This window comes from Bos grunniens, chromosome 3, assembly GCF_055505025.1.
Source record: "Bos grunniens cultivar Pamir isolate PY7600 chromosome 3, Bosgru_T2T1.0, whole genome shotgun sequence".
NCBI classification, from domain to species: domain Eukaryota; kingdom Metazoa; phylum Chordata; class Mammalia; order Artiodactyla; family Bovidae; genus Bos; species Bos grunniens.
The window spans coordinates 118,263,558-118,290,498 of record NC_141167.1 but is presented as its reverse complement, the minus strand read 5'-3'; the positions used below and the strand labels follow the sequence as shown (position 1 = coordinate 118,290,498).

Genomic DNA, 26,941 nt, shown 5'->3' with positions numbered 1-26,941 from the left:
TTATTGAGTGAACGACTGGATGACTGTCCTCTTTAACATTTATATCAATAACTCGAAGACACTGAAGGCAGGTTTATTCAATTAGCAGATGGCACGAACCTGACAGGGAACACCATCAGGTGACAGGTTTGTCAGCTGATATTTGCCATGTTCAAAAGGATTTTGACAAGCTACCAGAACAGTACAGAGTCAGCAAAATGAGATCTAACCACTGCATTCCAAACTTTAACAGTATTTATATGCTACAGGGCCTCTTTCCATGGAATTTCACGTGGGGTTTTAGTTGATCATAAAGTCAATAGGCACCAAAAAGACTATAAGCTGCATTACTGGAACTAAATTGCTAGAACTAGAACTATTACTGGAACTAGAACTATAATAGCCTGAACTTTATCCACTTCAGACACCCACCAGGAGCTCTCATTCAAGCTCTGTTTGAGCCTGTCCAACCACAGGGAGTTCCTGACCTCACATTCTGAATGTGGATTGTCAAATTGTTCCATTGAACCCAAGTATCTATTTCCATGTGTAACATTAGCTTTGGCATTAGTTCCTCTTTCAGGAACTCAAAGAATACAGTAGTCTCCCTGACATGTGACAGCCCTTCGAGTTAGAGACAGAGTCCTTTCGGCTCCCTAAATCTTTTGTTTTTTTCCTTATTCTTTCACTATCCCTTAGAAAAGACTCTTCACTCTGTCTATAAAAATACTGTATTCTCAAAAAAAAAAAAAAAAAACAATGTATTCTGTTTAGAATGTACCACAGCAGGGTATAAAATCTTCCATATGTAGTCTGAACTGGCACCGTGTTATTATCACTGCTTGTCAGGGATATCATATTCTATTGATGTCACTGGCTTTTTTGACCCAGGGAAGAAGGTGGGGACTTGGGGGCTCACTATACGCAGTCATGGCTCCTGGCTTGTCAGTGTTGCATTTCCTAATTATCTAGCCCTCTTATTGTCACATTTCTTTCAACGTCAGAGTTCATCTAAGAATGTCTCATATAGTGGTCTTTTAAAACTTTCAACATTTTGAAATAAAATTTTAGATTTATAGAGCAATTGCAAAGTGGGACAGATATTCCCATACATTCTTTGCCCAGTTCCACCTAATGTCAACATTTTACATTTAAATGTACATTTTGATAAATGTACCATGTAAACCAAGAAATTAACATTGGTTCGGAACTATTAACTCTAGCTTATTCAGTTTCAAGATATTTCCTGCTAATGTCTTTATTCATTCCAGGATCCAATCCAGGATACTGCATTGCATTTAGTTTTGTGTTATATTTGTGTTAAATTGCCTTTTTTCCTTCATTTTTGAGATCACCAGAAATGCCTAGTCAGAATTTCATTTTTGCCCCTCCCTCCAGCTGTATCTGTTATGTTTTATTTCCTTTTAGCATCTCCTATCATGGGATCAACCTGTTTTTTTGCTTAGTTGTTTTGGGGTTTGTTTGCTTACCACTTTAAAATTTTCTCAACTGAAGAAGAGAATGCATTTTAGATTGTGCTGAGGATTTCTTCCTTGCCTAAGATTTCCTTCCAGGATTCAAACCATCACACCCTCTTGGTTTACCAGCTCTTCCTTGGTCAGACCAAAATCCAAGAATAGCTGGCCCTGCATTCCTTCTTAAAGTCAGCAGCCTAAGGCAGGATTCTGTTTGATGTTCTGCGTCTATAGAGGGATTTTCCCAGAAGAAGCCTGGGTCATGAAGTCCCATCATGAGAAACCTTTCTTCAAAGCAAGCATTATGTTGTAGATGACAACAGCAATTCCATCAACAGCCTCTGTTGATCCACTGGTCTGGACTGCACTGAAAGGCATATGGTGCCTCTCTCCTTATGGTCTGCATCCACCTGGTCCTAATGCAGTGCCTGGCATGCGGTAGGTACCCAGTAAATGTTTATCTATCATGTGAATAAGTTACCTTTGTCCTGTTCACGTTAGCGTCTGCGATCCTTATCAGACAAACACTAACCTCCAGTATGACTTTCTTGTTACTGGAGCAGGAGTGAATATTCCTCACACATACCGGAGTTTGAGAATCCTTCTTCCTTCTTAATTTTTCTTAGGATGTGGGATATTGCTGCTTGGAATGATTCAGATAAGTCTTACTCTTCTCATTGTGGAATACATCTCTCCTCTTCTGAGTCAGGTTCATTACTACTAATATTTAGATGCTGGTTTTCATTTCCTTCTACAACCTTGGAATTGATTTTTTTTTAATTCATTACAGAAATATTCCAGCCTATCTTGGAAGTCTTCTTGTTCTTCCATAAATTAGAATAGAGAGTCAGTGGTTACCTCATGAATTCTGGAAAATGCTCCACTGTCCTGTGGGATTATCTTGTCAGTTCATAGTCATGAATTTTAAAATGCAAGGAAAAGTCAGTGGGCTCTTTGAGTTAGACTCCTTCTCCACATTGTAGTACAAAGTGCTTGGGACCTAAAGTTAGACAGGTCTGAATTTGAGTTGTGCTTATACTCACAAGCATAGTGACCTTGGGAAAAATTATAGGCTTGGCAAAAATCACAGCTTGGAGATTTACAAAATTATAGCAGGTTTGGTTCCAGACCACCTTAATAAAGAGACTATCTCAAAGTGAGTCACAAGAATTTTTTGGTTTCTCAGTGCATATAAAAGTTATGTTCACACTGTACTGTAGTCTGTTAAGTGTATGGTGGCATTATATCTAAAAACATAATGTCTATGCCTTAATTAAAAAATACATTACTGCTTAAAAAATGCCCAGTTACAATAGGAACATCAAAGATCACTGATCACAAATCACCATAGCAAATATAATAATAATGCAAAATTTTGAAACACTGTGAGAATGACCAGACTGGACATAGACATGAAGTAGGCAAATGCTGTGACAAATACAGCCTAAATAGACTTGCTCAATGTAGGGCTGCCACAAACCTTCCATTTGTTAAAAAAAAGCAATATCTGCAAAGTGCAGTAAAGCGATACACAATAAGATGAGGTTTGCTTGTACTTCTCCTCTATAGGACTCTATTTCTTGATCTGTAAAAGGGGATTTTAACACTTTTGTGAGTTGCTGGAAGAAGTCAGAGAGGTAATGGGTATCAACGGTGTGAAATTTGGTGCATGTGTGCTAAGTTGCTTCAGTCGTGTCTGACTCTTTGCGACCCCGTGGAGCCCACCATGGGATTCTCTGGCAAGAAGTCAGAGTGGATTGCTTATATCCAGTAAATAGTATCAGTATTATCTACTGGTGCAGAGGCTAGCATACTTCTGGATAGCTCACAGCTCATAAGCTTATTTCCCCAAAGATCTATCATTTTACAAACGTCTCATCTTCTGTCTTTGCACTTCTATTTTAGATGCTTCTGGATAGCTGACCTGAGGGCACCTCAGGGCGGGCCTGTCACTTGGGGTGGCTGGGGTGATGGACTGGAGAGGGATCAATTCACTCCTTGGGCCTTTGTGTCTCAGAGGTGCTCTCCAGTCTCTGAATGTTGTTCGATCCAGCATTGCACCCTGGAAAGTCAGTTCAGAAGAGCAGGAGGAAATGGTCTTGCAGTCACCTCTGGGACTCAGTAGGCGTTTCAAGCAAGAATGGGCAGGGCATACTGAGCTTAGCCCCCATTCTTTCCTGTAGCACTCACCTTTGGGTCCGGGAAGGACACGAGCCGGACAGTTACCCATTAGAGAATTCATTGTATTCCTGCAGGGACCTCCTCGCATTGCTCTGTTACATGCCATGATCTACTTCTGTCCTTCAGGCAGCCACCTAACCAACCTTAATCCAACAGATACTTCTTATGAACCCCTATGCTTTGTCCAGCTCTGCGCTAAATGCTGTGTTTTAGTTGCAGGAAAAAAAAAGGGGGGGGGGCAGAATTCAGAAAAACATCTCAAAGGCAGCACCCATATCGGGGGTACAATGAGGCCAACCTTGTTAATATACAAGGGCTGAGAGCTAGGAAAAGGGACATAGTCTAGAGATCAGCCTTGTCACCCTTTTCGTTAAGAAACAAGGGGGTGAGCCACTAAAACTAAAAGCAAAAACAAAACATCTTGAGTAGATGTTAAAATACTCAGGTAAACATTATTCTTGTTAAGAAATACATTTAAATTCTGTTTTATATTTTCTTATAAAGCAGTGTGTTCAAGATTCCTCTACAAGAGCATTTTCTTGAAAAATTTAACTGTGGCTCAGTAAAAATACTTTTTAAAAGCCATGCCCTATCATACACATTCATGTGTGTATGTGAAATAAAGTTTCAACACCTCAATTGACTTACTGCTTAACCTACATGCTGATATTACCAATTACATTTGTTTTTTTAGCTCTAGTCTTAGGCTACTCTATTAATTTCATAATCTATTTATGGATCATGGCCTGAAATTTGAAAAATACTGCTTCACAGGGCAATTACTTTCAAACCTATTCCCAAGTTTTAGAACTATAAATCCTTTGAATCTCAGGCCAATAAATATGTTTTAATCTTCTGCATATACCCACACTGTGTCAGGTGCTAAGACTAAAACCTAAGACGCAGAAAGTATTGTCTGGCCCCAGAGACTTGGCTCAGTGCCTTGCATAGAGTAAACATGTGATAACTGTTATCTGTTTTCATTTTTGTTGGTATTATTAAGGAGACATGAAGAGCACACATATTTATATCATGACTAGCACAAAGGTCTTCATGGACATTTTTGATTTATTAATCTGGCATCTGTGGAAAGCATGCAAGAGGCAGATATAATTGCCTGAGGCTCTCAGGGTTTTTTTCCAAAATCAAGTTTTGTCTCTTGTTAGTATCACAGCCATGATACCAGAATTATTTGTTGCCCTCAGTCTGAGGCTCCATGCTTCTTTTCTCTTCTGAACCTTTGTCTTCTAGTGTATTTGTTTTGTCTTCATGTTATAGATGGAGAAATAAGGACACAGGATACTTGAGTCAGAGGTAAGCCAAAATAAGAACTTAATTCTACCAATTACCGAGTCAGGACACTTGATACTCAGCCCTTGCTGTAATTGTGAGTTGGGCAGAGTTTATCTTCGGTGCTTGAAAAGTTACAGGCAATACATAAATTGAGATGATGATGCATTATCTCTTTTCCACTGAACTGTAATTTAATTTCAGATATGTGCTCTCACTTAGTAATTTTGGTTAAAAACCATACTTTAAAATGAGCACAATGGCTGCAGATCATATTTCATCTGTAATAGTGTTCTGTGTGCATTCAGTCCCTGTAAGAAAAACAGTTGGTCAAGTGGACAGTTGATCATTGTGATCTTTGCATGGTGATGATGTTATCACTTATGGACCCTCACTCTGCACACGACATTGCCTTAGGCATTTTACATGAATGAACTGACCTAACTGTTATATCAAGCTGATGAGGAATGTTATGATTATTCCCATTCTATAGATTAGGAAGATAAGCACAAATTATTAATTTTCTTAAGTTCTGTAGCTAGTAATGAAAAGAGCCAGCATTCAAACACAGGCAAAGCAGCTCTAGAGCCAGATTCATTAAGCGTTAGGCTGTGTTGCCTGGTTAATAAAAATACGTACACGTATATTAAAATTTTGTTCTCATGTTTCACGGACAGTTCTCCCTGCTGGTTATGTCAGGGCTCCAGGTGTTCAGTCAGACTCCCTACCTGAGAGACCCCAGCTGAAGAATCTTCACACACGGTAAAAACAAGCGATAAAGCAAGGAGATACAGCGATAAAAACAAGATTTCAATTGAGGCTCACTCTTTCAAATCGAGCACAAGGTTGCCTTCTGTCCTCACCTCTGGTCCTTCTTTAATAATTAACCCCTATCACTGTATAGCATATGCACAGCTTTTATAAGGAAGTAGGAGGCTTGCGCGGATGCAAAGCAAACATGGTGTGTGAATGTGGAAGTACTTTAAAAGTTTGCTTAAGATACTATTTTTTTGTGTGTTTGTTTTTACGACTACTCAATACATTTCTATTCTGTTCCCTATGACTTATTTGATGACAGCAGGAGAAACCAGTTGCTTTTTTTGTGCAGATGAGAATTATCAGCCATGCAAACCAGAGTCCTTGTGAATTAAATGGATAAAAGTACAATGGTGGAATAAATCAGTACACATCAAAACTTTTTCTAACAGGCTTCTACAAGCTGACCTAGAATATCCTACCATCTGTTTAACCCCTTTTTCAGAAAAAATGCACTTTGATTTGTTTTTCCAGTAGCAGTGATGAAATTTGTGCTTCTATCCACCTTTTTATTGGCTCCTTTTGGGGTACAAGGGCGGGGCTTTGCGGTGTGACTGGTGTATGCTAGGGGTGAAATCTCTGGCCATGCAGAGCCAACCCATGACTTTGACCTTTCATGACCTGAGCTAAATAATCAGATATTCATTTTCCTTTACTATCATGTATCAGTAGTAAAGACGGGGAGGAAGTACAGAAAAGACGCTGGTTTTCTTGCACCGGCATTCAGACTAAGCCCATCAACTTTTAGATTTCCAACCAAGAATTTTCATGCTGAGTCTGAAGAAGCTTTACTGAGCAAAAGGAAGAATCACCTCCAGTATTTCCATATGCCCTGGTAGTGGTGACCTAGGAAAAACCCAAAGTCCGCTTTACTAAGGATTGGTGGCAAACCAGATATGGCTTCCTTTGAGAACTTTTATATTTGATTCTGTGAAAGTATATGGAAGGCTGAGGATTTAAGAACCATTTGGACTCTTAGTTGTCTAAATCCAGCTTTGCACACCAGGATCCAGAGCCATGCTGTTTTCTTCTTGGGGATGTGAGCAGGGTTTTGAGTAGCATGTGCTTGTGTGCACTGGGGAGGATCAGTGGACCCAGCTGGTGTTCACGGCGGGTGTCCAGGTATTCCTTCTTAGGAATCCATAAGGATGGGAAAGCAGTGAGTGAACCAACTCAGCGTCCATTCATCCACAGAACGGTGCTGAGTGCCTGCCTTGGGCAAGGACTGTGTTTAGGGCATGGGGGAACATACAGAAGTGTGTGAGGTTCGGCTGATGAGCAAATAGTGTGGAGCACACAGAGTAGCAGCCTGTTTTAGGTGGTGCACTGAGAGCTCTGCTCTTACGTAATATTCTAACAGGCGGTGGGGCAGGCCAGGGGAGGGGAGGCAGTCCATAGCCATAACCAAGTAAATAGATAAACCAGATTGTATGTTCAAATGAGAGTTACTCTTCAAAGTAGTCACTCTATATGACTTATTCTACTTATGTATTAGAAAAAGTACTTTGGATTCCTGTGGAGTGGGCCTTGAGGATTTAATAAGTCTGGGGTGAAAGCTCCCTGGTTGAGTCTGATGTTCAGACTCAAGGTTGAGAATCACAGGTCCAGCTGAAGGTGAAGTTCAGGGGGACAGAGTGGGGGCTTGTCAATCGGCTGTGAACCACAGAGAGTCTAGAATTAAGACGAAAGGCAGCTTTTTCAGTAGAGTGAGAAGGGTGATGAGATTTAGTAAAAAACAACAAAAAAATCTAGTTAAATTTGAATTTCCCATAAATAGTGAATAATATTTTTGGTATGACTATGTCTTCTATCATATAAAATCACTGTTTCTCAGAAATTCAGATTCAACTGTGTCCTATATTTTACCTGTCACCTCTAGATGTAGTAAGAATCTAGTAGGGAGGGTGGTAACTAACGGGATGTTGATTGGTGCTGGAGACTGCACAGGTGTATAAATAGATGATCGATCGATTGACTGGTTGGTTGATGCTAGCCAGTTAGGGAGAAATGTAGTTCTGTTCCCAAGACACCCGACTTCTCATTTCTCTTCTGTGTATGGCTTGGCCGCAACCAGGCACGAGGAGGCTCCCTCTCTTGGGCCTCGGAGGAAGGCGGCGGCGGGTGGGAATCTTCCGTCACCTTGGCAACTCCCTCCTGCAGTCAGCTCACAACACTTTGAGTGACGCCCCCTGCTAGACGCTTACCCGCCCCATTTCTTTTCTTTCACGGTCTCTCTCTCTCGCTCTCTCTCTCTCTCTCTTTTTCTTTTTTTCCCCTCCGAGTGCTCAGGCTGAGCCAGCGAGCCCAGGCGGGGCTCCCAGTGCCATCGGGCCGGGAGGGAGCTCAAGGTGCCGGGCGTCCCAGCCCATGCGGGCAACGTATTCACCCGCTCCTCCCAGACCCTTGAGAAACGTACAAGGGCGAGCGCAGAAACACACACCGACGGCAGTTTTATGAGAAAATGCAGATAAAGAGCCCGGCGGTAGGGCCATATGTTCCCCATAATCTCCAAAGCCGTCACTTCAATTAGAGCCTCCCCTGAGTTCTAATGCCCAGTCCTGAGTAAACAAGCCGCTCTGAAAGCAGAACTCGGTTTCCAATTAAAAGTGTACTAACATTTCTCCTTTCCTTAATTCCCGCCGAGCAAAGCCCCGCGCGGGCGGAGGCGCGCCCGGGTCGCGGCGAGGTCGTCGCCGGTCCCCGCCGCCCAGCGCCGCCGCGTTCCCAGGTGACGTCAGGCGGGCCCGGGATTAGGGCCCACCCTGCGCTCCCCGCACCCGCGGCAGAGTTAATTAAAAGTAATGCCACGGTAAATCCGCCGCGCTCTTCTGCTGAAGCCGCCTTCGCCCCCCGGCCAGCCTTGGAGGGAGGGCCTTCCGAAGCAGGTGCTGGGGATTTGCGTCTGTGAGAGAGAGAGAGAGAGAGAGAGAGTGTGTGTGTGTGTGTGTGTGTGTGTGTGTATTTGTTTTAAGAGGGGCGGGCATATTGTTGCATTTTCGAGGCAGAGATGACCTTCCCCCTTCCCCCTCTGCCCGCTCACGTGCACTCAGAAGGGGACAGACGCACAGACACCTGCCACCTGAACTGGGCGTTCCCTGTGGTTCCCAGGCGCCCTATGCGTCCTGGATTGGATTTTGTTCCTGGGACACAGGACTCCTGCACACTGGGGTACAGATATCACTTACTGAGTTGTCTCCCCCCGCCCCCGTCCTTCCGCGACCTTGAGAATTTCTAAGGGCATGAATAAATGGTGGCCAGATCTGAGGTTATTAAAATAGCAGGAAAGCAACTTAACACCAACTGGCGTTCTTTCGGAACTCTTTGGAGGGCTGAATTTGAACCTTGCAGACCCTTCAACCCCTACATTATGGCATTCTATAATATGTATATATATATTACTGGTTTTACCGACACTTTCTGTTCAGCATAACTGCTGGAAAGTTGCCTGGTTTAAAATGGGAGAGTGATTGCTAGATTAACTTTCTGGCCTACTCTCTATACTAAAGAAAGAATCAAAGAATTGAAGCCATTATCTGAAAAATTCCAGAAACATCAACAAGCAGAAAATCCTCCATAGAGCATTCAAATGCAAATGGTTTTCCTTCTTTCATGAATTATCTACCCAAGTAATTACTTTAGTCTTCAGCTTGGCCTTGATGGTGAAGACCTCAGAGAATTAGTCTCACTAAGTCCAGGACTGTTTGTTTATTCCTTACTCTCTGATTGATGCTAACTAAATTAAATTGAGGCCAGTTCAGCAAACATTTTGAGGACCTCTCTCTCTGTCAGACTCTGGGTTAGATACTAGTGATTACAAGAGGAAGGGAAACAGCTTCTGTGTTACAAGCACTCAGATTCCTTTGTGGATAAGATACTGCAGTAACAAAATAATCACCATAAAATATAGTCTGGGTATATGTTATAGTACAGATACAAAGGCTATGATTGTAGAGATTGGATCAGTAGTTCCCTTTCGGGTATATACATGTGTACTGGGGCAGAGGGATCAAGGGACTATTTTTAAAAATGCTCATAGTGGATGTGACATTGTCACCTGGTCTTGACAGAGTATGTCATTTTCAGGTGATGAAAGGCAGATAGTACATTGTTAGAAAGGTATAGCTTCGCATGTACAGAGTTACAGAAATAAGGTTGTGTCTGGCATGGGAGGAAGACTGGTATGCAGGGTTCATCTGGGGGACTGAGATCCTGGTGTTGGTGAACAGCAAGATTGATGCCGAAGTGTGAAGTGCTCTGTATAGTATCTTATTTGTTTTGTGTAGCACCTTATGCTGAGAGTTATGCAAAGTCTGATCAGAAGTTTGTAACATCACAATTGTGATGTTAGTCAGTTTGTGCTTTCAACATAGAAGTACAGAGCATTGGAGCTGACATAACACTGCAGGCAGGGAAGCTGGGCAGGAGGTTATTGTCATGGTACAGGTGAGGGATAAGGCTTGACCCACTGCACAGATTAGAGAGAAGTTTCGGGGAATTCATTCCTTCAATACCCGGTGAATCCAGGCATCACTTAGAAGTGCTGGAGATATAATGGTAAACAAAACAGACCAAATATCTGCCATTGGGGAGCTTAAATTCTAGAATTAAATGACATTAAATATAAGAAGAAAAGCTGAAGTTGAAGATGACTTTGAGGTTTCTAAATTGAGTGAATGTTGATATCACAAGCAGAGATAGAAAGTTCAGAAAAGAAGGAAAGATCTAAATAGTGAATTCAGGTGGAACGTGTTGAGTGTGAAGGCTTTTGTGGGCCACATGGATGTGGATGTCTGGTGGGGAGTTGAATACATCTGTTTGGAATTCAAGAGGGAGGTCAGGTGTGGATTTGAGGACCACAGCAAAGCTGAGGGTTTAAAGCTAGGTAGGTTTTCACCAACGTCTCCACTGTTGCAATTGTTTGAGTTTGCATGGGAAAACAAACAATAGCAACAACAAACATCAAGTCCAACAGTGGTTCTCAAAGTATGTCCCAGGACCAGCAGTGTCAGCATTTCCTGGGAACTTGTTGGAAATGCAAATTCTTAGACTCTACTCAGATCTCCTGAATCAGATGCTCTAGGGGTGGGGCCAGAAATCTGAGTCTATTGCCTTGTAAAGTTTGAGAACTAGTGAACTAGAGCAGCCCACAGAGCAGAGCCTACCAGATACAAGCCATAAATGATGGTAGCCCATGCAGAAGCAGAAGCAGTACTTGTTAGGACCATTGTGTGTGGAAACTGATGTGTCTGTATCCAGGACACCTGTGGCTGTTCTGACTCCCCCAGGGAACATGTGAACCCAGACAGTAAATTAAGCCTTGAAGGATTATGCCTTGATTCTCAACTTTTTTTTCATTCTAGTGTAATCTATGATACTGTGAGACTTCTGCCCTGTCCCACTCTCCTCAAATTCTGATGAATGCAGTCTTCTCTTTGTCCATGCTTTTACTGTATCCACAATCATACTGTGAATGAACGGATATGAAAGGACTTAAGCATCAGATAAGGCTTGACAAAACAGTTTCTAACATTCCTTCTAACTCTGATTCTTTGGTATGAATCATGCACACGCACACACACACACGCACACACATACACACACACTCATTGTGCATCATCTCCAGTGTCATTCATTCAGGCAACACTTAAGCCCAACCTCTGTGGCCAGCCTTGGGCTGGTCACTCAGGGAACATAAAAGATACAAAGACACCGTCTCTGTAATTCAGATGGACTCCAACACGCTAGAATCATTCAGTGAGTAATGAATTATTGTCTGTGGATAAATTGATGATTTATGTATATTCTAGGTGTTTGAATGATTTTAGGGAAGAGAGAAATTGACATGGACAAGAGTAATCAGTGATTCGGTTAATGTATTGTTTTAAAACAAAAACTTTAAGGTTATGCACACCTGGATTTAATTTCTCTTTCTTCCATTTAGATAAGTACTGACATTGGGTAAGAACTTAGAGCTTCCCTTCCCCCACTTGAAAAAAACGGGCTGTTATAAGGCTTGAATAAGATAATACTACATGTGTAATGTGTTTATTGTGGTGTCTGACACAAAGTAAGTGCTCAGTAAAGAGAATTTGTCGTCATTCATACATACCGGGGACTTCAGCTGGTCCTTTCGACATCCTATTCATACACTGACAAAAAGAGAGTGAGGAAATCCAAGAAGTAATGACACTCCAAGGACATCTTCCTGACTCACACGGTGTCCTTCTCATATGGTTGAGAAGCTGTATGTTAGGCAGCCTGTCAGTGATGCAAGGAGCCACAGCTGGCATTACCTCATCTAACAGCTGGGGTGTGATTAGAGGGAATTCAGGCCCTCAAAGGAGGGACAGAGGACACCAGACACAGTGCCTGTGCCTGCAAAATGGAATGTGCCAAAGGGAATGTGACATTGGGTCTAGCACTTTCCCCAGAATTTGTTTAGATTCATGTGAAAGGGGTAATATGCTTTAAATTGTGTTTATTTTCTTCATAAACAAACTATGACTTGAAAAGTTCCTTACCTTTGCAGAAGTATATGCCTCCTCCAAAGCAGATGAGGTGATTATATCAGATATCTCCTACCCTGAAAAAAGTACAAGGAAGCATTCACCCTCTGCCATTCTGTCCTCTGCTAGTGTCTCCTGGTTCTCTGGGATGCCATAAGCCTACTCCGTATTGTCTGTAAGAGAGATCCGTGGAGACTGCGTTTTCCCTTCTAAAGACTCGTAGAACCATGCACTGGCATCTTCTGGTGCTTTCCCTGGGTTGAGAAAGAGAATGTAATGCATCCCTCTCTTCAATGAACCCTGGGTCTTTGAGCCCAGACACAGTAGCTGCCAAAGGGAAAGGCTCACAGCAGGGCTGGACATCTCCCCAAGAGTATCAAGGCTCCCACATGCCTCTGCACACCCTAATATTCAGCTTTTGCTGCCCTGGTATAGGGCCATAGCCCCCAACTTTCCCTGTACCATGGTTTATGGAGACAGGTTTTACAGAGCCTTCCTCAAACTGTTCATTTTTTTTTTTAAACCTTGGATGTGCCCAAGGACCAGTGGGACAACAGAAGGAGGCTTCTCTTCTTGTCGGAGAGCTCCTCCTTGAGATTGCTTTGTCAGATGTGTGTGACAGACTGCTTTCAGTCACTGTAATGCCCTGAGTGCATTTAGATGGTCTCTGTAGCAAAGTCTCAGTAACAACAGATTTATAATCCTTAAAGGTTCCAGAAAGTTGGGAGAAACTTGAATCTCAAAGGCTAGAATTCTCAACTTATAAACTACACAATTTATGGTTTTCAGGGTAGGTTAAAATGCTTATTATATCAGTGTTAAGTAGGGGAAAAGGATTATTCAGATATAACAACAGTTTTAATTTTGCATCAAACACAGCTCAATGGAACCCAACTGATTTGAACTCTCAGTGGAGCAGAATATTATTTGAAATTCTCCTTTAGTATAAAGAATGAATGAATCAGAAAGTAAACAGGTATTAAAGATTTATTTCAAGCAAACCTTGAAATAATGTTTTTCCAGGGTTAGTCCCTACTCAGCCCTGTCTTCTATACTTTCTACCCTTGTAGTTGTATAAAGTAATTGTTTATGTTTAAAAACAATACCCTTTAGGACTTACTGAAAGACCAAGAACCATACAGAAAAGACCAATTAGGTCTATAAACTCTAGTTTGTGAACCAGAAAGATGGCATAATTTACTTTAGAAAACTTTTTATCAACAAATGTTAGGGGTGTTGGTGCTCAGCTCTTCAGTTTGAGTGCATGGAGTTAACAAGAACAGTACTTTTCTACATCAGTCCTGTGGTTACTGCCCCAAAATACATGATTTAAAATGAATAATGAGGAAGCATCAGACAAACTCAAATTGGAAGATGTTCTGTAGAACAACTGGTCTGTATTTTTCGTGAGTGAATCTTCATGGAAGTAAAAGTGAGAAACTGTCCTAGATTGGGGAAGATTTTGGTGGCACAGCAGCTGATTTCCTTGTGGGTCCCTGGGTTGGACTGTGGACCAGAAGGAGGCCACTGAAAGATAATTAGCAAAATTTGAATGAAGATTCAAAATTGTATTGATGTCACAATACTGACAAAGAGTAGTGGTAAAGAAACTGCTTGCAATGCAGGAGATGCAGCAGAAGCCGAGGGTCTGATCTCTAAATCAGGAAGATTCCCTGGAATAGGAAATGGGAACTCACTCCAGTACTTTTTGCCTGGAAAATTCCATGGGTAGAGGAGACTGGTGGACTGCAGTCCATAGGGTTGCAGAGTCAGACACGACTGCTTGAGCAAACATGCAGACAAGTATGCAAGGATATAATTGTTAGGAAATACTGAAGTATTGGGTCAGCCAAAATGTTCAGGTTTTCTGCAACACCTCACAGGAAAATCCAAATGGACTTTTTGGCCAATTCAATATTTGTATGTGTGTCAGGGGAAGAGTAGCCCATTCCCCAGGTAGTAGGTCAACAAAGTTCTATGCTGAGGTGTTCACCTGTCTGCTGAGCAGAAGCCTGACTCAGAACTGTCGAGGACTTTCGTTCTCTCAACAACTATGATGGACACTTGGTGTAGGGAAAAGCTCTGGACTCTGAGTCAAGAGACTAAAATCCTATTTGCAGGCTGCTATAACTAGGTGTCGGAGAAGGCAATGGCACCCCACTCCAGTATTCTTGCCTGGAAAATCGCATGGACTGAGGAGCCTGGTAGGCTGCAGTCCATGGGGTCGCAAAGAGTCGGATACAACTGAGCGACTTCACTTTCACTTTTCGCTTTCATGCATTGGAGAAGGAAATGGCAACCCACTCCAGTGTTCTTGCCTGGAGAATCCCAGGGACGGGGGAGCCTGGTGGGCTGCCGTCTATGGGGTTGCACAGAGTCAGACACAAGTGAAGCGACTTAACAGCAGCAGCAGCAGCATAACTAGGTGTATGACCTTGGACACACTCCTTCACCAAAGGAGGGCTCATTTTCTTACCTGAAATGTGAGGGCATTGATCTACAAGTTCTCTGGGCTCCTTTATTCTTCTCAACATGTTCCACCAAGGAGGAGCTGGAAGGTAAGTCATAATGCTATGTGTATGTACTAAATAGTGAACAATATGACAAGGCAGTGGGAAACTTATTTCAACTCATGAAGGAAGTTATTGCCTTAAATGTAGGGCTGGCTTCCTCACCTTAAATGTAGAGCTCATTATACATGTAGGAAAATTGAAACTTGAAAAGTTCCTGGGAGAATGTTAAGATTTAGATTGTCATCTTGAGAGAAAACGTGGGGGTGGTGAACCTTAGGCATTGTGTGAGTGACAATCTTGCTATCTCTCTTGTATAGCTATTGACATTAAATCATTAAATAAAATTAGAAAAAATCATAATCGAAACAGCACACAAGCACAGTGGTTTCCGTCCACCATCATAAACACCTTTGCGGAAGACCTCAGTCAGCATGTTTCAGTTTGAGCATTATTGGTATTTTGGGTGTGACAGTTTGCTGCTTTGCATCTGTGGCTTTCATGCACTAAATGCCAGTGAAAGTGAAAGTCGCTCAGTTGTGTCCAACTCTTTGCAACAGTAAAGTCCATAGAATTCTCCAGGCCAGAATACTGGAGTGGGTAGCCTTTCACTTCTCCAGGGGATCTTCCCAACCCAGGGATCAAACCCAGGTCTCCCATGTTGCAGGTGGATTCTTTACCAGCTGAGCCACAGCCCAAGAATACTGGAGTGGGTAGCCTATCCCGTCTCCAGCAGATCTTCCCAACCCAGGAATCCAACCAGGGTTTCCTGCATTGCAGGCGGATTCTTTACCAACTGAGCTAACAGGGAAGCCCAAATGCCCGTAAGGCCACCACTTATTGCAACAAGCAGGAGAAAACCATACATTTGACCCTGTGGAACAGAACGTTCCTGACTGAGTACCGCTGGTCAGTTGAGTGATCATAATCAGGCAGTACTTCAGTTAGTATTTTCTCCTTTCATTTAAAAACAGAAGACTGAGTTGAAATGAATCTTAGGACATTATCACTTCATAGTTAAGGAAATTAAGATTAAGTACCTCATCCAAGGCCACATTGTAATTATTGGAGGAGGCACATTTAGTATTAGACTCTCACCCACTGCAAGACTCACTGATATGGTCAAAGAGATATTTGGGACTAATAATTTAAATGACTGGGGGGCTGTCTATAACTTCTATTAATGAATGCCTTCCCCAAAACCCCAAGCCTGAGGGTTTTCTAGAATGACCAGTCTTTTAGCCAGTTTACCTAGTTAAACCACCTTAGGTGTCTAAGCAGAGCCAATGCTGTATTTCATATTCTAAGACATTTTTACTGGTTGTATTTTAATATATCCAAAATTGAACCATAACTCACGGTTGGTATGATGAGAAAGCATTGTATCAAACTTCAATTGGTCGCATTCTTTTTCCTCGGTGGCCCATAAAACAGTAACATATTATATAATTAAAAGCACCTTATATTTGATGAAATATGGTAGATTATTTTCAGGACAAGTTGTAGAGGTATAGAGATCACTTCAGTTTTAACTGTTCCTAGAGTTGTCACTGCTGCTGCTGCTAAGTCGCTTCAGTCGTGTCCGATTCTGTGCGACCCCATAGACGGCAGCCCACCAGGCTCCCCCGTCCCTGGAGTTCTCCAGGCAAGAACGCTGGAGTGGGTTGCCATTTCCTCCTCCAGTGCAGGAAAGTGAAAAGTGAAAGTGAAGTCGCTCAGTCGTGTCTGACTCTTAGCGACCCCATGGACTGCAGCCCACCAGGCTCCTCCGTCCATGGGATTTTCCAGGCAAGAGTACTGGAGTGGGGTGCCATTGCCTTCTCTGAGGGTTGTCACAGCATGTGGCAAAATCTGCCCTTTTAATTGTTTGGTTTCTGTGTGACACAGTAGTATAGGTATTGAAGACAAAATTGAAGGGAGGCTCTACAAGTAAAAATGATCAGCTGTCCAGTGTCTCTCCCTTGTCCCTGGAATAAAGTTCTGTTGAAGTCTTTTCTGGACTCCGGTTTTTGTCCCTGGCCTTTGGATCTGGCCATGGTGCTGACTGCTCATACAAATTTATTACTTTATTCCAGTGAATTCTGTAAATGCTGGGGTAGATAATTGCCATATCTCATTACCTAACTGATACTCTGGAAGAAGCCTTCAAAACTAATTCCAAGGAAAATAACAAAGGAAGTGAGAGGGTGACTTGAGCTAACTTAGGTTTCAGTAGTGCTAGTAAATGGGGTGTTTGGAGATGCTCACCCGGCAGATGAAAGGACAGTTGCCAAACCTGCGAAATCACTTGTCAGTCTCAAGATCTGTATCGGCCAGGGGCCAGCGGGAGGGCAGAACCAATTGTCAGCATTTACAGCAGTTTCATACAGAGAATTGATTGCACAGTGATGAGATTGTTGGCAATACAAACAGGTCAGGATGGTGAAACAGCCTATGGACTTGCAACAGAGAGAAGCCTTGGAGTGATAGGTGATGTGACTTCTGTGGACATCTAGTGGAAGCAAACACTGCCGTGGGATTTTTAGGTGGGACTTGGAGCCATTCAGGAGATGCAGAGGAACCACCCAAGGCAGAAGGGGGTCAAGGAAAGAGCTTAGTTTCTCCGTTTCCTATTCCTTGTAAATGCCTCCCTTTGGCTGAACCCAGGCAGACAAGCAGCCTGCAAGGGTCAGCACCCCAGGTGATACATAGGAGATAAAAGAGAACCAAAGGAGGAATATGAATTCCAAGGAAGTGCACTTAATCTGTAACACCTGTAAAACAGATGAAGAAGAAATTTAGAGACATTTGAAACAGTGGAAAGAAAATTTAAAAATCAATATTTGTTCACTTTTGTGTTAGAGGAAAGGTAAAATCACTGCAGATGGTGATTGCAGCCATGAAATTAAAAGACGCTTACTCCTTGGAAGGAAAGTTATGACCAACCTAGATAGCATATTGAAAAGCAGAGACATTACTTTGCCAACAAAGGTCCGTCTAGTCAAGGCTATGGTTTTTCCTGTGGTCATGTATGGATGTGAGAGTTGGACTGTGAAGAAGGCTGAGTGCTGAAGAATTGATGCTTTTGAACTGTGGTGTTGGAGAAGACTCTTGAGAGTCCCTTGGACTGCAAGGAGATCCAACCAGTCCATTCTAAAGGATATCAGTCCTGGGTGTTCTTTGGAAGGAATGATGCTAAAGCTGAAATTCCAGTACTTTGGCCACCTCATGTGAAGAGTTGACTCACTGGAAAAGACTCTGATGCTGGGAGGGATTGGGGACAGGAGGAGAAGGGGACGACAGAGGATGAGATGGCTGGATGGCATCACTGACTCGATGGATGTGAGTCTGAGTGAACTCCGGGAGTTGGTGATGGACAGGGAGGCCTGGCGTGCTGCGATTCATGGGGTTGCAAAGAGTCGGACATGACTGAGCGACTGAACTGAACTGAACTGAACTGAGGTCTCTTGGCTTCCTAGAGTGGATTAGACATGCAGGAAAGAATAGGAAAAAGCCCCGAAATAAGGAGATAGGGTATGGGGACTAGAACTCTGCTTCAGTCTCTGCTCTGACTTGCTATGGCTTCCCATAGTGTTAAGAACAAACCCAGGTCATGGCCTGTGTGCCCTCACCGGGTCTGGCATCAGCTTTTTCACCTTGTGTTCCGCCTCTCTCCTCCTGGGGACTGTGGCCCTAACCACTGAGCCCACTCAGCTCATTCTGCCCCTCTGCTGAGACATCCTGCCCTGAGCTCTCCCGTGGTTTGCTCTTTCTTGTCGCCTTCAAATGGTGCTTTCTCAGCAGGGGCTCCACTGACCACCCTATCTAAAAAGTCATCCTTAACTGGATTTCTCCATCACAGTCACCATATTTTAAATCTCTCCTCATTACTTTTCACTATTTAAATTCTGGAATGATCTAGTTTGTTCTTATTTGATATGTTTCCCCAAAGATAGGTAAGTTCCCCAAGAGGAAGGAGTCTCATCTATTTTATTTCCCACTGTAGTCCCCAAATCTAAAACAAGAGTGGCAACATTTTATGGGTTGAGTAAATGTTTGCCAACATAGTGAACCAAAGAATGCCTTTAACTGGTATTTAATTTCTGCTGTTTGACTGTTTCCCTAGTTTGAGACTAAAGATATTCCCCCCTTCCTTCCTTTTTTTTTTTTTGAAATTAAAAAAAAATTGGCCATTTCTCATATTAATAAGAAAGACTCTTGTGGATAGAGTATGTGATATTACTTTATGAATATGCACTTGTAACTAAGAAAATTAACATTTTAAATTTCTTAAATGTTTCTCTGTGCCCAGTATAGGAAACTGAGATCTAGAGAAATTAATTTACTTTCAAATGAGCCAGCATGGAACCCAGGTCTCTTTGGTTTCAAAGCCCCTATTCTTAATCCTTGCACTGTGGTACTTCTGTATTTTAGGAAATTGAAACACAAGGTCAATTTTGGTCGGTTCCATTTTCTCCTTCTTCACTGTCCATACTCTGCTGTCTCTCCGTGTCTGGAATATCCTTGCTGCCTCCTCCTTTATTTTAATTTATTTTTGTTAAATCTAACCTATTCTTTCCATAAGTCTTCTTGAGTAATCCCACCCTGATCCCCAGTGACCACATTTGATGCCCCTTTACTGAATTCTGCCCAGCATCACACTCTGATGGGGATTCTCCCCATCAGAACACTTCTGTTGATGCTTTGTAAATACTAACCTGCCATCTCCTCCACTAGACTTTATATTATTGAGCAAGGGCTCTGTCTTGTTCATGGATGTATGCTAAATACTTTGCAAAAATAAATATTTTAAAAATAGAGAATAGAATTCTGGTTACCAAAGACTGGGTGATAGGGAATTTGGGGCAATATTATTTAAGGTTACAAACTGGGAACTAGTAGATGAATAAGTCCTGAAGATGGGATGCACAGCAGAGTGAACAAGACAATAATATTGTGTCATAAACTTCACGGTTACTAAACATTTGTTGTTCAGTCACCAAGTCATGTCTGACTCTTCACGACCCCATGAACTGCAGCACGCCAGGCTTCTCTGTCCCTCACTGTCTCCTGGAGTTTGTCCAAGTTCATGTGCATTGAATCAGTGATGCCATCCAACCATCTATATCATCCTCTGTTACCCTCTTCTGCTTCTGCCTTCAATCTTGCCCAGCATCAGAGTCTTTTCCAGTGAGTTGGTGGTTTGCATCAGGTGCCCAAAGTATTGGTGCTTCAGCTAAACAGATGATGAGATAATTGTTCCCACCACAAAAGAGAGATGACAATTATGCAAAATGATAGCTGCTGTTGCTGCTAAGTCGCTTCAGTCGTGTCCGACTCTGTGCGACCCCATAGACAGCAGCCCACCAGGCTCCCCTGTCCCTGGGATTCTCCAGGTAAGAACACTGGAGTGGGTTGCCATTTCCTTCTCCAATGCATGAAAGTGAAAAGTGAAAGTGAAGTCACTCAGTTGTGTCTGACTCTTTGTGACCCCATGGACTGCAGCCCACCAGGCTTCTCCGCCCATGGGATTTTCCAGGCAAGAGTACTGGAGTGGGGTGCCATCGCCTTCTCCGGCAACATGATAGAGGTGTTAGCTAATGCTGTGGTGGTGATCATTTTGTTGTACACCTTAAAATTATGCAATGTTATGTTATATGTCAATTATATTTCAATTAAATATTTTTAATTAAAACATTTTAAGATGAATACTTGAATGATGGATGTATTAGGACCCTTGCATACTGAAAAATGTTTGTCTCTGAAAATAAAGAATCTATGAAACTAAGAACTCTTCTTCATGGGAGAATAAAATTCAGCTTTACACAAAAAGCTTGATCCATGCATGCTTCTCAGGTGCACGCTCACTTTATAGAGCAAGACGTGTGATATAAAGAAAACCTATATTAACTTAGACCCTAATAGCAAGGGTAAGCTGCAACTGCCATTATAGTCCATCAGCCACCTACATTTTGCTGAAGCTCAGCTGTACCTGTAACGGCAGGGTATTTCCATGTTGCAAAACAAACAGAACTACCATATGACCCAGCAATCCCACTACTGGGCATATACCCTGAGTAAACCATAATTCAAAAAGACACATGTACCTCAGTGTTTATTGCAACACTGTTTACCACAGCCAGACATGGAAGCAGCCTAGATGTCCATCAACAGAGGAATGAATAAGGATGTGGTACATATACACAATGGAATACTAGCTGTTAAAAAGAATGAAATTGGGTCTTTCCTGATAACTTCTTGTCCCAGCTCTCACTGGGATCAGTAGAGATGAAACAGCTGACTGCAAGGGAGGATGCATTTAGACTTGGTCTAAGACATTAAGCTAAATGAACACATGATGACATCTGTGTTTTGTGAGTGGTTCATAACTTTGAATCATTTTGGTGAGGCAAGCAGAAGGGCCACCCGGCCCTTTTACCTCAATCCTGGAAGAGGTGATCCTGAATAGAGGGGGAAAGAGCAACTCCACACCAGGGTGAGAAAGAGCTGAGCCCTCTTAGGGCTCTCTGCTCTCTTACCAGCTCGAGTATCTGTGGATTTGGTATTTTGAGGCCATCACACTTGACAAAGAAGAGGCAAATCTGACTCACGTGCTTGGTAGGGTACTTCAAGATGATGGATAACAAGGGCTATCCCTGCTCACGTCAACCCGAAGTCATCGTATATTCAGCCCCAATTTTCCCATTATTCCCATGCACAACCATTATTGTTTTTAAAATTTATTTCAGTGAGAACATTTAAGTGTTACTCTCTTAGTAAGTTTCAGTTATAAAATATAGTGTTATTAACTCTAGTCACCATGTTATATATTAGAGCCTCAGACCTGATTCTATCCTTTTACCCCATTTCCCCTATTCCCAAGCCCTTGGCAACCACTTTTCTTCTCCGTGTTTTCTTCTCCGTGTTTCAATATCTAGTCATTCTTAATGTTGCCAATTCATGTAACAGCTTAAAAGCAAAAATACTCTGAGGGTCAACACCATCAAGGTCAAAGTAGCTAGTTTGCAACCTCTGGCTTATAGACGCACATCATTCTTTTTTATCATAATTTTATTCTCCCCTAATTATCAAAACTGGCAGAAATTACTCTGAAGATTTGGGACTCGTTGGAAAGGTATGATGGCCTCTGTTGACTTAAAGGATGTGTTATTATTGCAGACCTCCCATCCCTGCCCATATATGTATCCCTATGTATATCTAGGCATAAGGTGGAGAAAGAGAGCAAGAAGAATGTTCTAGACCAGTGATTCTCCGAGTGTGGTTCCTGGACCAGCAGCATCAGCATCACCTGGGAAACCATTAGAAATGAAAAACCACAGATTGCATCCCAGACCTACTGAGTCAGAGCCTCTGGGGGTGTGCCCAGCAGTCTGTGTCTAACCAGCCTTCCAGGTGATTCTGAGGCATGCTCAGATTGGAGATCCACTTCTCCAGAGTCTAGACTAGAACTCCAGTGGTCTTTGGTTCATAATAACAGTATTCTTCCTCTCATCCTTATTTCAACAATAAACTCCCTACTTTAGAAGTAATGACAGGATGGCAAAGAAAAGTTTTTAGTATTAGAAATTCAAGGCTAAGTAACTGTAAGAAGCATTCATGATGGTGCTATTAACTATGATCTCATCAAGCTCAAAATCACATTGGGACACCCAATTTCACTTATGAGTAAGAACCATAAATACTCTGTTTAGGTCTGTAAAGGAGTTCACTGCACACAGTTATACTCAGTTGATAGTTAAATTAGGGAGAGCTCTTCCTGTGATAAATATTTATTTTTCTCACCCAGTTCTTGTGTTCTCACCCATGAAGAACCATGGCTAGGGGAAGGTCTGTTGAAGATCTGTCACTTGGGAAGGGCAGCCCAGCCAGATGGGGTCTAGGGCTTCCAGGCCAAGGGCCCATCATTCCCCGAGCTGTCCTTGGAGACTGTGCTTTCCAGTACCCTAAGGGATGGCTGCAGAACAAATTGTACCATGGCACCTGCCCCATCTGGTCCCATCACTTCAAGGCAAATAGAAGGGCAAAAAGTGGAAGCAGTGACCGATTTTATTTTCTTGGACTCCAGAATCACTGCAGGTGTCTGCAGCTATTAAATTAAAAGACATGCTCCTTGGAAAGAAAGCTATTGCTCCCCCATCCCTGGGATTCTCCAGGCAAGAGTACTGGAGTGGGTTGCCATTTCCTTCTGCAGTGCATGAAAGTGAAAAGTGAAAGTGAAGTCGCTCAGTCGTGTCTAACTCCTAGCGACCCTATGGACTGCAGCCCACCAGGCTCCTCCGTCCATGGGATTTTCCAGGCAAGAGTACTGGAGTGGGCTGCCATTGCCTTCTCTGATGACAAACCTAAGAGTGTATTAAAAAGCAGAGACATCAGTTTGCTGACAAAGGCCCATGTAGTCAAAGCTATGGTTTTTCCTTTGCCTTTAGCTTCTCTCCTCTTCTCAGCTATTTGTAAGCCCTCCTCAGACAACCATTTTGCCTTTTTGCATTTCTTCTTCTTGGGGATGGTTTAGATCACTGCCTCCTGCACAATGTCATGAACCTCTGTCCACAATTCATCAGATACTCTATCAGATCTAATCCTTTGAATCTATTTGTCATTTCCACTGTATAATTGTAAGGGATTGATTTAGGTCATACCTGAATGTTCTAGTGGTTTTCCCTACTTCTTCAATTTAAGTCTGAATTGGGCAATAAGAAGTTCACGATGTGAGCCACAGTCAGTTCCTGGTCTTGTTTTTGCTGACTGTATAGAGCTTCTCCATCTTTGGCTGTAAAAAAAAAAATAATCAATCTGTTTTCGGTACTGATCATTGGGTGATGTTCACGTGTAGAGTCATCTCTTGTGTTGTTGGAAGAGAAAGTTTGCTATGACCAGTGCATTCTCTTGGCAAAACTCTGTTAGCCTTTGCCCTGCTTTATTTTGTTCTCCAGTGCCAAACTTGCCTGTTACTCCAGGCATCTCTTGACTTCCCACTTTTGCATTCCAGTCACCTGTGATGAAAAGAACATCTTTTTTTGGACTTAGTTCTAGAAAGTCTTGTAGGTCTTTATAGAACCATTCAACTTCAACTTCTTTGGCATTAGTGGTTGGGGCATAGACTTGGATTACTGTGATATTGAATGGTTTGCCTTGGATACAAACATTGATAATTCTGTTATTTTTGAGATTGCACCCAAGTACAGCATTTTATACCCTTTTCTTTGACTACTCCATTTCTTGAAAAGGATTCTTGCCCACAGTAGTAGATGTAATGGTCATTTGAGTTGAATTCGCCCATTCCCATCCATTTTAGTTCATTGATCACTAAAATGTCAATGTTCACTCTTGCCATCTCCTGTTTGACCTCTTCCAGCTTACTCTGACTCATGGACCTAACATTCCAGGTTCCTATGCAATATTGTTCTTTACAGCATCAGACTTTACTTCCATCACCAGCCACATCTACAACTGGGCTTTGTTTTTGCTTTGGCTCCGCCTCTTCATTCTTTCTGGAATTATTTCTCCACTCTTCTCCAGTAGCATATTGGGCACCTACCAACCTGAGTAGTTCATCTTTCAGTGACATTTCTGTTTGCCTTTTCATACTGTTCATGGGGTTCTCAAGAGAAGAATACTGAAGTGGTGTGCTATTCCCTTTTCCAGTGGACCACGTTTTGTCAGATCTCTCCCATGACCCAGATCTCTCCCATCTCACCCATGACCCATCTGTCTTGGGTGGCCCTACATGACCATGGCTTATAGTTTTATTGAGTTAGACAAGGCTGTGATGCAAGTGATCAGTTTGGTTAGTTTTCTGTAATTGTGGTTTCCATTCTGTCTGCCCTCTGATGGATAAGGATAAGAATCTTATGGAAGCTTCCTGATGGGAGGGACGGGCTGTAGGAGAATCTGGGTTTTGCTCTGATGGGCAGCACTATGTTCAATTCAGTTCAGTCACTTAGTCATGTCCCACTCTTTGCATACCCATGGACTGCAGCATGCCAGGCCTCCCTGACCATCACCAACTCCCGGAGTTTACTCAGACTCGTGTCCATTAAGTCAGTGATGCCATCCAACCATCTCATACTCTGTTGTCCCCTTCTCCTCCCGCCTTCAATCTTTACCAGCATCAGGGTCTTTTCAAACAAGTCAGCTCTTCGTATCAGGTGGCCAAAGTATTGGAGTTTCAGCTTCACCATCAGCCCTTCCAATGAACATTCAGGGCTGATTTCCTTTAGGATAGACTGGTTGGATCTCCCTGCTGTCCAAGGGACTCTCAAGAGTCTTCTCCACACCACATTTCAAAAGCATCAGTTCTTTGGCACTCAGCTTTCTTTATAGCCCAACTCTCACATCCATACATGACTACTGGAAAAACCATAGCTTTGACTAGATGGACCTTTGTTGGCAAAGTAGTGTCTCTGCTTTTGAATATGCTGTCTAGGTTGGTCATAACATTTCTTCCAAGGAGCAAGCGTCTTTCAATTTCATGGCTGCGGTCACCATCTGGAATGATTTTGGAGCCCCCCCAAATAAAGTCTGTTACTGTTTCCTCTGTTTCCCCATTTATTTGCCATGAAGTGATAGGACACTGAAAGATGAGCTCCCCAGGTCAGTAGGTGCCCAATATGCCACTGGAGATCAGTGGAGAAATAACTCAGAAGGAATGAGAGGGAGGGTCAAAGCAAAAACAACACCCAGTTGTGGATGTGACTGGTGATGGAAGTAAAGTCTGATGCTATAAAGAGTAATACTGCATAAGAACCTAGAATCCATCCTAGGTCCATGAAATCAAGGCAAATTGGAAGTGGTCCAACAGGAGATGGCAAGAGTGAACATCAACATTTTAGGCATCAGAGAACTAAAATGGACTGGAATGGGTAAATTTAACTCAAATGACAATTATGCCTACTGCTGTGGGCAAGAATCCCTTAGAAGAAATGGAGTAGCCCTCATAGTCAAAAAAGAGTCTGAAATGCAGTACTTGGATGCAGTCTCAAAAATGACACAATGATCTCTGTTCATTTCCAAGGCAAACCATTCAGTATCACAAGTCTATACCCCGACCAATAGAAGCTGGAGAAGCTGAAGTTGAATGGTTTTATGAAGACCTATAAGACCTTCTAAAACTAACACCAAAAAAATATGTCCTTTTCATTATAGGGGACTGGAATGCAAAAGTAGGAAGTCAAGAGATACCTGTAGTAACAGGCAAATTTGGCCTTGGAGTACAGAATGAAGCAGGGCAAAAGCTAACAGAGTTTTGCCAAGAGAATGCACTGGTCATAGCAAATACCCTCTTCCAACAACACAAGAGAAGACTCTACACATGGACATCACCAGATGGTCAATACCAAAATCAGATTGATTGTTTTCTTTGTAGCCAAAGATGGAGAAGCTCTATACAGTCAGCCAAAACAAGACTGGGAGCTGACTGTGGCTCAGATCATGAACTCCTTATTGTCAAATTCAGACTTAAATTGAAGAAAGTAGGGGAAATCACTAGACCATTTAGATATAAGCTAAATCAAATCCCTTATGATTATACAGTGGAAATGACAAATAGATTCAGGGGATTAGATCTGATAGAGTGCCTGAAGAACTATGGGCGGAGGTTTCTGACACTGTACAGGACGCAGTGATCAAGACCATCCCCAAGAAAAAGAAATGCAAAAAGGCAAAATGGTTGTTTGAGGAGGCCTTACAAATAGCTATGAAAAGAAGAGAAGTGAAAGGCAAAGGAGAAAAGGAAAAATATACCCATTTGAATGCAGAGTTCCAAAAAATAGCAAGGAGATATAAGAAAGCCTTCTTCAGTGATTGGTACAAAGAAATAGAGGCAAACAATAGAATGGGAAAGACCAGAGATTTCATCAAGAAAATTAGAGATACCAAGGGAACTTTTCATGCAACAATGGGCACAATAAAGGACAGAAATGGTATGAACCTAACAGAAGCAGGAGATATTAAGAGGTGGCAAGAATACACAGAAGAACTGTACACAAAAGATCTTCACAACCCAGATAATTGTGATGGTGTGAACACTCACACTCACCTAGAGCCAGACATCCTGGAATGTGAAGTCAAGCGGGCCTTAGGAAGCATCACTATGAACAAAGCTAGTGGAGGTGATGGAATTCCAGTTGAGCTATTTCAAATCCTAAAAGATGATGCTGTGAAAGGGCTCTGGTCAGTAAATCTT

General features: G+C 42.4%; 1 protein-coding gene across 5 annotated transcripts in view; it reads left to right on the top strand.

The window, feature by feature from the left end:
* LMX1A (LIM homeobox transcription factor 1 alpha) overlaps nucleotides 1–26,941 on the top strand; it is a 175,244-nt gene that overhangs the window by 124,485 nt on the left and 23,818 nt on the right. The gene's annotated exons all lie outside the window — the stretch shown is intronic.